The sequence below is a fragment of the Pterocles gutturalis genome, unplaced genomic scaffold, assembly GCF_000699245.1.
Source record: "Pterocles gutturalis isolate BGI_N339 unplaced genomic scaffold, ASM69924v1 scaffold6547, whole genome shotgun sequence".
NCBI lineage: Eukaryota > Metazoa > Chordata > Aves > Pterocliformes > Pteroclidae > Pterocles > Pterocles gutturalis.
In genome coordinates this window covers 1,806-13,229 of record NW_010110086.1, presented here as the reverse complement: position 1 = coordinate 13,229, position 11,424 = coordinate 1,806, and positions in this window count along the sequence as shown.

The following is an 11,424-nucleotide window of genomic DNA, read 5'->3' as shown; positions in this document are numbered from 1 at the left end:
TTTCCATAACAAAGGAGTTACCTTAACTATACTGACTTAAAGAAAATCACATTCAACTTTAGCTTGGCGAAACTAAACACCTTGGCTGCTGACAATGAAAAAGGTTCAGAGTTATCTTAAATGTTTTGTCTCTTTACTTATTTATCTGCATCAGACAGAAATTTAAAGCCATTTATAGTTCATGGATCCACTTAAAATCTCTTTTTACTCTGACAAATTTCTGGTATAAGAGTCCCTTCTCCCTCCTATCCTATCCTAGCTGCTCTTATACAATCTTCTACTCTCACAAACCTAGTGGTAAAAAAAAATATCCTGCTCTGTTATGCCTGACACTTCAGGGCCTCAGTGCCAATGTTACCTGTCCAATTAGTCATTAGCTAGGTTATAAACCACTCCTGTATGTATGTGTGATTAAAAGAATTAGTAATATGAAATATAAGGTACCAAAGAAGTGCTGACCATGCAAGAATAATATATGTGTTTGTGGATTATGAGAAAAAATTTCTTCTGAAAGGTCCTGTTTCATGTTCAATAGTTTATTGACTCAGCAATATATCAGATCTCCACTGGTCAGTAATGGTGTTCTTTCTCTAATATGTTCATTAATTAATGAACTCAGTAATTAATTGTACTGCAAGAATAACGGCTTACAAAATGGTATTCTTATTTTACCATAAAAGGTTTTCTCACCTCCACTGCCTTTTTTTAAATGTCTGCACCAACGTGACACACATTTGTTGTATTTGATGTTATTTTGTCTTGTTCATGTGTGACTGTATAATAGGAGTAATACAGTGTAGGTACACATACTAGATGAAACTGCATCATTTGGTAGAGTTGCTTTATTAAGACTCATCAGTATTTCCATTACAAACTTACCTATTTTTGGCCTAGAGGCTAACAGGTTGCCTGTAAAAATTGGATTCAGCTTGAACCTGAAATATTTCAGTGTTTCAGCCTAAGAGTGACTTTTATTACACACATTCAGAAATGATCCATTTCGTCATTATAAATTACAAGATGGGGGAAAAAAAACGTTTAGAGGTTTTATGTTTCTTTTCCTCTTCCCTGATTTAAAGTCTTGGTGGTGGACAGCGTTGAAGGAGATTAACCAATTAGCAAGATTTCTATCTTTTATACATACCCCCCCAAAAAATTCACACAAACTTTTCAGAACTATGAAAACATCAGCTTGTTCGTCAAATAACTAAATCTGAAGTCTTCAAAAAGAGCTATACATTTTTATAAAGTCATATGGATTGGCATGAGCAATTCCAAAGAGATAAGTAGCATGGCCAAAACATTCAGCCTGGCCTCCCTTGGCCACTTCTTCCGCAAAAGCTGTGTTGATGCCAGGTTATAATCTGTTTTTCGTAGTTTCCTATCCCATCAATGAGAATCCCATGCATACTTCTGAGTGAAGAGGATAAACCCCTCAAGCTGCAACATGCTCATTTGGGACAGGAAAAAATCATATTCTAGTTCACATTCTGGCATGATCTTGGGCAAATTACTTTGTTAGGCTGATGCCTACATTCCCTAAACAATAACTGGACGCAATGACAGTAAAGTGCTGCTGTCAGGCTAAATGCAACATAAATTGTGAGGCACTCTACAGTGATGGAAGCTATTGAAAATCTCAAGCAGAATTTAGTCTTTATTTCAAAGATTTATTTTTTCAGTTTACTCAGTGAATCCAGAATCAATGTAACTACCTCAGATCACTACAAAATCTAACATGAAACCAGAGAAACTTGGCAGAGAGAAGTTTCAAGACACCAGGAACAGTGTGTGTTCCTACATGCACAGATGGAACATTAACATTCATTAACACGGAAGAAAGAACTGTCTTTAAAAGCCTTCACAATGAAACCAAGATAGGTACTGAGTCTTGCAAGGATATATATATGAATTATTAACAATATCTTTTTACTGGTTTTCAATTGCATTTAACTTAGGCATACAAGTCACTGACAGTTCTGTGTAACAGACTCAGGAATGACCCAGAATGGCAGTGAGCGATTAATGTGGCATAAATTCACCTAAGCATCCAAAGCTTCAATGCAGCTTCTAAAAGAGCTAGGCATTCCAAGCGTCATCCACTGTAATTGTGCCTTTGCAACATATTGCTGAAAAGTTTATGTAATGGGACTCTGCGTACTACTTTTGAAAGAAACAGATTTTTTTCCTGACTAAGGTCTTCCTCAGAAACTCCTCCATGAAAGACAGAAAGAAAACAGAAGGAAAAGAAACCAACGACCTTGCGTAGCAAGACGAACAGCAAAATCAGCAGATGCAGGCTCCCCCTGTGCCAGCTGATAGGCAACCGTGTATTTAGATGACAACTTGCAGGTTAAGGCCCTTAAGTAAGCAAAACATGGTTTTCTACAGCTTCTTTTAAAGTGCCATTATGTTCTACTTCATCAATGGTCTGCAGATAACAGGAGGTCTCAGACATTTTTATACATCTCTTCCACTGAGTTCCTAGCATAGCAGTTCTACCAAATGAGAGTGGCCCTTGAAGACCTGTGCAGGAAATGGACTGGATTTCAGTAGAATAATTTTAAATAGTTTACACAACTGATTCCTTAAATCATAGAATCATAGAATGGTTCGGGTTGGAAGGGACATTAGAGGTCATCTAGTTCCAACACCCCTACTATGGGCAGGGACACCCTCCACTAGACCAGGTTGCTCCAAGCCTCATCCAGCCTGGCCTTGAACACCTCCAGGGATGGGGCATCCACAACTTCCCTGGGCAACCTGTTCCAGTGCCTCACCTACTCTCACAGTAAAAAAATTTCTTCCTTATATCTAATCTAAATCTGCCCTCTTCCACTTTAAATCCATTACCCCTCATCCTGTCACTACATGCCCTTGTAAAAAGTCCCTCCACATCTCTCCTGTAGACCCCTTTCAGGTACTGGAAGGCTGCTGTCAGGTCCCCCCGGAGCCTTCTCTTCTCCAGGCTGAACAACCCCAACTCTCTCAGCCTGTCCTCATAGGGGAGTTGCTCCAGCCTTCTGATCATCTTTGTTGCTCTCCTCTGGATCCTCTCCAACAGCTCAATGTCCCTCTCGTGTTGGGGGCCCCAGAGCTGCACGCAGTACTATTGGTGGAGCCTCACAAGAGCAGAGTAGAGGAGAATCACCTCCCTTGACCTGCTGGCCACACTTCTCTTGATGCAGCCCAAGATCCAGTTGGCCTTCTGGGCCACAGGCACATCCTACTGGCTCATGTTCAGTTTTTCATGTACTGACACCCCTAAGTCCTTCTCCTCAGAGCTGCACTCAAGCCATTCTCTGCGCAGCAAATCCTGAAGCAATACTATTAAGGCTCAAGAACAAAATACACATATGCATAAAAAATAAATTGTTTTATAATTGACACTGAAACATTCAGAAATATCTTGCTGCTCTCTTTGAGATCTTCTTCCTGTAGAGTGTAATGCAAAAAAAGAAGGGAACTTTGCCTAGTACCAAAGCATGTGGTCTAGTACACCTATATGTTAAGTTTGAATGGCTAACATTAAAAGATGTTAGACCTGACTTCTGTGGGTTTCCCCCAGACCAAAGATATTTATTTAGCATAGTTTGGGTGATTTAATTATATCTAACAAGTAAATATTATTCCACATATTAATAGGAACAGCCTATAGCAGTAATGGAAAATCAATCTGTCTGGCTGTTTCACAGAGCTTCCAAGAGATAAGAAGCAATAACCTATCATGAACAGGATCAAAGTGTGGGAGAAGGATGAAAACACGTAAAGAAGAGATATGATCCCTCCTTGCACTTCTTACAAGTGACCACAAAAGATGGAGGCAGTTTAAAATGATACAACATTCTGTAGAGACAGATAAGTTCTGCAGTTTCCTTTATCCTGAATTTTAATAGTAAATCTAACAAAAATTCTTAATATAACTTATGACGAGGCTCCAAGAGTCTTGTAAGGTTAAACAGAAGATAAAGAAGACAAAGAAGATAAAATAAGAAGAAGATAAAACATGTCTATATAATTCAACACTATTGCTCAGCGCCAGATTGTACCACACTACAGTTTTAGGTTGGGGTTTTTTTCTTTCTTTTTAAGAGCACATATTATATGTAAACAGCTCTTAGAGAATCTATCACTTCTCTTCTTCACTACTTCAGGAATCCCAATAAATTTTTTTCTCTCTTGTCAATTAAGTATTTTTTTTAAAAGATCTCAGCATAAATTTTGCTGTGTAAATGGCAAAAAGATCCCAATGAAATTATACTATTTTTAATAGCTGGCAAATTGGGAGTACAATAGAGTTGGTTTTAAACTAACACCAAAAGGAAGATCATTTGCATGCTGACATTTAGGAAATGCACAATTTGTGACCCACCTTTAGTCTGCTTGGTGTTATAGGGAATTGTCATGGTTTAACCCCACTCGGAAATGAGGACCACACAGCCACTCGCTCACTTCCCCCAGTGGGATGGAGGAGAGAAACAGCAGAGTAAAAGTGAGAAAACTGGTGGTTGAGATAAAGACAGTTTAATAGGTAAAGCAAAAGCCATGCATGCAAGCAAGCCAAAACCAAGAAATTCATTTACTACTTCCCATAGGCAAGCCAGTGTTCAGCCATCTGGAGGAAAGCAGGGCTCCATCATGCGTAACAGTGACTTGGGAAGAAAAACACCACCACTCTGAATGTAGCCCCCTTCCTTCTTCTTCCCCCAGTTTATATGCTGAGCATGACATCACATGGTATGGAATACCCCTTTGGACAGTTGGGGTCAGCAGTCCTGGCTGTGTCCCTCCCACCTCACTGGTGGGGTAGTGTGAGAAGCAGAAAAGCCCTTGACTCACTGCTCAACACTAATCAAAACATTGGTGTGTTATCAACACTGTTTTCAGCACAAATCCAAAACATAGCCCCATACCAGCCACTATGAAGAAAATTAACTCTATTCCAGTCAAAACCAGACCAGGAATTTTCTGTAATTTATAGACAGCCATACTATCTAAGTGAGAAGATCACTAAAGCAATAAAAAATCCACAACTGTTCAACTTTGAGCTAGACTTTCGGACAACATGAGACCAGGAATTTGTGTCCTTATTGAATCGCTCACACATTTGACAAGACTTAGAAAAACAACTACAGATGTTGTGGGCCACCAGATACATTCATAATTCATTGTTGGCAGATAATTGCACCTACAATGTTATGAGGCAATCACTGAAAGTCAGAGCTTGGGAACATCTCACTAATCATTTAAGCTTGTAAGCATAAAAAAAAAAAGATTTTGTTTTTCAAGAACAAGAATGTTCCAGTCTGCCCCTCGACCCCTTGCCCTTTGCAGTTGTCTATAGCTTCTCTCTGTGCTTCAGAATGTTTAATTGCTGAATATGTACTTGTTTGGATTACAGAAAAATCACAGTGCATTATAAATTTCACTTCAAAAGAAAACATTCTTTCCCAGGGAAACTCACAAAAAAAAGGGGGAGAAAAAATTTTCCAATAAAATTAGAAAAGGAGATAGATGGAAATCACTAGATCTTTCCTAAGCTAATTTCCAAAGTATATTTTCACTTCTAAGAAAAACTGGGGTGGAAGTGCTTGCTGTACTTTGTACAGAATGAAGAGTATACATGGAGAAATATTTCTGTCTCTGCAGAGAGACTCAATGTCTCCATCATATAATTGTGGTACAAAAATTACAATTTTTAAACTCACCTACAGTTTTATATGGGTAATTCTGCAGCCAAAACACTGAAGAGAACGAGGGAGAAAGCCTCAGTTGTGATCCTGGGTTTGCCACTCCCACAGATGCACTGTGAGGCACTGGTTAAGTCACTTATTTAACCACTCAATTTCTAACTGCCCAAGCTGTAAAAACTGGGTAACAATATTACCTTTTTCAGAGATGAGGCTAATGAACTACTCACACAATATAGTGAAGTATGAGGACAGAAGGTAAGGCAGAAGCATGAAGCATTACTATTTCTTCTACTGGCACAAAAATTTTAACTGATTTTTTTTTTTTTTTAATTATACAACTTTAGGTTGGTTTATCATTAGTAAAGGAATAATTTTAAACACAGGAAATGCCTACACGGGAATCACCCAGAGAATATAACCTTGATAGACCATCATTTTTAACTTCATTACCTATAGCCTAATAATGCATTGCCCAAAAACAAGAATCAGTAAGGGGGAATATACTTTGCATATGAGTGATCTTAAACATCTGTCCTCAATGCAATGAGGTTTCCAATCTCTCTCCCATTCAGAGATACCCAAATATCTTTTAAGTTGTTCACTGCATTGCCGTATTTTATTAGCAATTTCACATCCCACTATTAGTATTGTTTCTTACTTCTATTTATTTTCAGTAATAGAATTTGGAAAGTATTGTTATATTTCTCTGTGGCATTCAAGAAAACAGTTACTAATACAACACGAAAGGAAGGATGCTAATAAAAGAGAAAGCTGTTAACAGGATAAAACAACTTTTCCTGGAATAAGGACAACCTAGTCTTTAAGCATTTTAGAAAACCATTTTCAACTCTCCTTGAGAAAGAGATGACAAATTATTGGGGAAGAAGAAAAGAAGGGAAAGGAAAAAAATGTCATCCGTAATGTTGCATTTAAGTTAGGAGTTACTCTTCAATTCTACTTTAGATCCTTCTGAAAGTGGAAACCTCTGTCAAGGAATGCTAGCTAGGCTTTTCTAGAGAAAACAAGTATACAGCTGAATAGCTTTGTTATATTCCAGGAACTTTCTGTAGGCCACGTTCATCCTGATTCTACACACTCAACTCACAGTGCTGCCAACAGGACATTCTACAAAGACTGCAGGTACAATATCCCCCCACGTTTCTATAGCATGTAAAACTAGCCCGAGGTTCCCAAGCATCAAAGGCAGAGTTGTTTGCACTGAAAAAATTAAGACTGACTAGTGCTTCTTTGCTTAAAATTTGAAGAAAAACACATGGTTGATTTAAAAATGAAACTCCCTGTGCCTGAAAGCATGTCAGGAAATGCAGACATTGTTCTTATAGATGAAAACCAGATTCATGTTATGAAACCAACATTGTCAGTCATTGGAGTTCAGCCATGCACTTTGTCAAGGCAACGGTCAGTGCTGGAGAGGTACCCAACAACACAGATGGACGCACCTGCAAAAAGCCTCTTATACCTCTCAACTTCTAGAGATTCAGTCTCACATTTTCTAGAGATTAAAATTGCCTGCTCCACCCAGCTCCTCACCTCAGGTAAGCACAACTACTGTCGCCTTTAGAGACCAGAGGAGGCAAGTTGCTTCCACTGGTTTTACTGCCCCTGCCCACCCTGGACCAATCATTCTCTGTTTCTGAACAAACAACTGAATGTTTTACTACATCTACACTACCCTTGCACACAACATCATTGCTTTTCTATTAAAAAATAAAAGCATTCCCCAAACTGAAAAACTTTATTTAGCCATTGCTACCAAAAGATAACGATTTTTCTTTGTATAAAACTTGCACCTCTTCAGGAGAAAAAAAAAATCTCTGGTGGCAACTATATAAGATAAAGTATTCTGAGATTCACATACTGTAGTATCAGCCTTGTTTTTCACAACAGACTTCCGTTTCCTTACAGCAAAATGTTTTTAGAAGAAAGTATGTAAACCAACAACATTTGAAACTTGTTATGTAAAAATTAAAACTAAAAAGAGCATGCCCCAAAAGGAAATTTCTCCGGCGGCGACATTGAGCCTGGGTGAAGTATAGAAACAATCAACATATTTTTGTCACATTACATGGACTATTGGAACAGTAATCCACAAAAGCAGTTTTTATCAATAGATTATAACTGGTTCAATAGAGTTATTTAAATCTATTAAATTAAATATCTGTTCTTCATGTATTGTTTCTATACAAATTAATCAGAAGATGATGAGAACGTTCAAGACCTTAAAGGTCATCAGATAAATACCTTACGTTCTCAAGACTAATTTTTTTTTTGTCTCAAACAGTTACGGTCTGTCCAGTAAAAAATACTAGTGAAAACATGTAAATATGCAAAAATACCACCTTTAACAGATAAATAAGGAACCTCATAAGAAAAACGTAAATATCCACACAAAATTATGTTGGCAAAATCAAAAGCTAGATTTTTTATTTTCCACCTTTTTTTTCTGTAAGTCAAAAGAATAAGCAAAATGTGATTTAAACAAAGCAAAATGCAGCATGACTCCTGGAATAGCTATTCATTTCTGTGTGTTTATTCAGGAAGTCTCCTTTAAAAATACCTCAAATACATTGTTTACTGTCTAATTTGCTCTTCAGGAAGACTTCATTGTTTATGCTTTTCTTCACTTTCTCAGATGCTACTGCTTTCTGGATTCTAAATGATGAGCTTTCAATTTGACCAAAAAAATACATTAATTTACACCACACTGTGCTGCATTTTAGCCAGTGAAGATAAATGTAAGTTCTATAGAACTTAGGTGAAGAAGTTATAATGAAAGATTTTATTGTTCTGAAAATAAGTGCAATGAATTAAAATTTATTAGAAAAGTTTTAGTATTTTCTAAAAAGAAAATACTCTTTTCTATCTCATCAACACTCTGTACCATGTACTATGTTTTTAAGTTATAACCTAAAGTGGTAACTTCTTATTTAAAGTAATTAGAAACTCAATCCTGCACTGTTCCTTCAGTGGCCAACTCTCAGCCACAAAACTAATACTGTAAGCAAGTAAGAACAAGCAGACTATGCAAACTTTTTTTTTCTTTCTTTCAAACTGCCAGATTAACAGGTGAATTTTTTTCTCGTCATTAGATAATGTTGTTCACTAAACATGTATTTCGTTTATTCATTTATCTTTTAAATTTTGCTTCTTCAACACTTCCCAAAAACAATGCCATGGAATTTTTGCACAAAGGTTTGCTAACGTATACTCTATTTCTTCAGCTTATGCATGAGAGAGAAGAATTCCAGTAAGTGTGAAATAGATAAAATGTTTTTCATTGGCCAGAATGGAGCATGATTATATATAACCACTTACTAAGGGGGGGGGAAGTTACTGGCTTTCTCAGAAGGATTTTATTTTATACATAGCTTTATCCTATAATTTTGTCCCTGTTGGGCACACTGCCTAAATTTAAACACAAACAGTCAAGCAATGAAGAAACATTACCACATTTACTGTGAACAAAAACTCCCAGTTGTACAGTGAAATTTTAATACATTTCAACTTATCTCTTTTACTAATGGGGAGAGTACAAACCCTGCAGGAATTCGCTCTGCAAACTGGTAATTACAGTAGACTCACTTTTTTATAATGCATATGTAAAGTCAGACACAAGAACCATAGCTGCCCTTTTGATGTAGGTTACAATAGGAATGTTTAAAAAATTATTAAAATCTACAGCAATTCTAAAGGAATGCATTATTTCATGGGAAGTTGTCCTTTAGCTATACTCAAGAACACCAATATATATAATACAATATAATATACATCTATTTATTTGCTTGTATAAACCGAAGTACAAGCTTTATCAGCTTGTTCTTTTTATTCAAGTGGTTTGTTTTTTTCCCAATGTACAGAATAAATCTGCCCCTACTGGTACAAAGCTGGAGTTTCTATCCTACAATATCATCAATATCATGTCTGAGCTCAGAAAAAGATTTTTGTTCTCCCAGGCCTCTGCCTCTGCTCAACCTTCAAACTTAAATAGTTTTGATCTTCAAATTTATGTCTCATTAAATCATAATAACATAGATTTAAAAGCACTATTTCAATTGCATAGATTTACAACATACAATGTCCAACACAGCTATGCTAGGACATGCTGTGTCTGGCAGAACATGCTTGAAGTGTACACAAAGACAGATTTAATTTAATCCAAGGTAGTGTGAAATCAAAGTGCGATCTACTGCCACTGTCATGCATAGGGACAATATTTATCTTCAACATAATAACGACAAGGCAGAGCTATATGTTAACTAAAAAAGGAACAAAGTACAAGACACGTAAAATATCCATATTTCCAGGTCTTTAATGGTCTACACTTTTTTTTTTCAATGTCTATCAACCATACCACTTGATTCTGCAAATATTTGCGTCGTCACTGTTTACATATATTCATATTTATACTCTTTTTAAAGACAGAAAGAATTCTTCTCACACAATTGAATAAATAATTAAATCATTGTATCCTCTAAGTACAACATACAACAATCACATCAGAATTCCAGTTTCTGAAGTTCAGTTCTTCACAATTGCCAGGTGAGCAAGCCATATATTAAGCCATTAATTTTAAAATTGATTTGTCAATACAGGTTACACTTAACTAGCAACTCTTCACCATATTCACCAGTTTACAACACCCAGCTTAGTAGAAACAAAATCTGCCTGTGTTAAGCAGCTCTTGTGTGTTACGTTGGTCGGACAGCAACATGAAACATTTACAAGTTTCTCTTACTAAGAAATAGCATGTTCACAGCTCAAAACAGTTACAGGTAAAGCCACCAGACCCCCAGGGTTCATTCTCCAAGCAGAAAAAGTTGTTATTACAAGGAAATGGTGTAAGTCAGTGTCAATGATTACTCACAGTCACCAATGGGAATCAACGGCCGAATGAAAACTGTGAAAACAGTGACAGGGGAGGTCCCTCTTGTAAGCCCTTGAAAAGTGCTTTCCACAGAGGCATTATTAGAACCCTTGAAATTTTATATGAGTTTAAAATTTTCATTTCCCTGATTGCTTGGCACTAGCTCTCTCACAGAGGTAATCCTCTTCAACAGAGATGGTTGCTTTTAGCAATGAAATTATTCTTTCATTAAAAAGTGAGTTGTTAATGACTGTGGAATCACTTCTTCAAATTTTTTTAATAAAAGAAACTTCTTGGCTAAGTTTTAAGAGACTCCTCACTCAGAATTAGGGGGCTTGGCACAATGTCAGCATCAGACTGAGGAAGGGTGCTAGACTAGGGCTACTAACAGAAGGCACTGTACTTCATGCATGCATGTATGGTATCTTACTCATTCCTATGAGTAAGTAACTGAAATCTAGAAAATGCTAGAAGGAAGGAGAATGAGAAGAACGTGTGCCAGTGGGTCTACAAGTGTTCCTCACATTCCTCACAGTAACAAAATCCATTTTCCATTTTAGAATAGTATATAAATGCTGTATCACTTATGGCTCTGGCTGAAGCAATACTGAGGATGTGCTTAGTCAGCAAGTCTTTGTTGAAAGCAAATGGGAGATAACACAAACTCATCCTCTGAAATTACCTTCACCACTATGCATTATAATTAAGGTAACAACCTTGTCACAGTGGTTTCTGTCTGTCTCAGGGTGGGCACAGGAAATACACAGAAACTGAGTCTGGATTTCCCAATGTATATGCTGTGTAAAAACTTCACTGAATTTCCAGATTTCAGAACAAGTGTGGGGA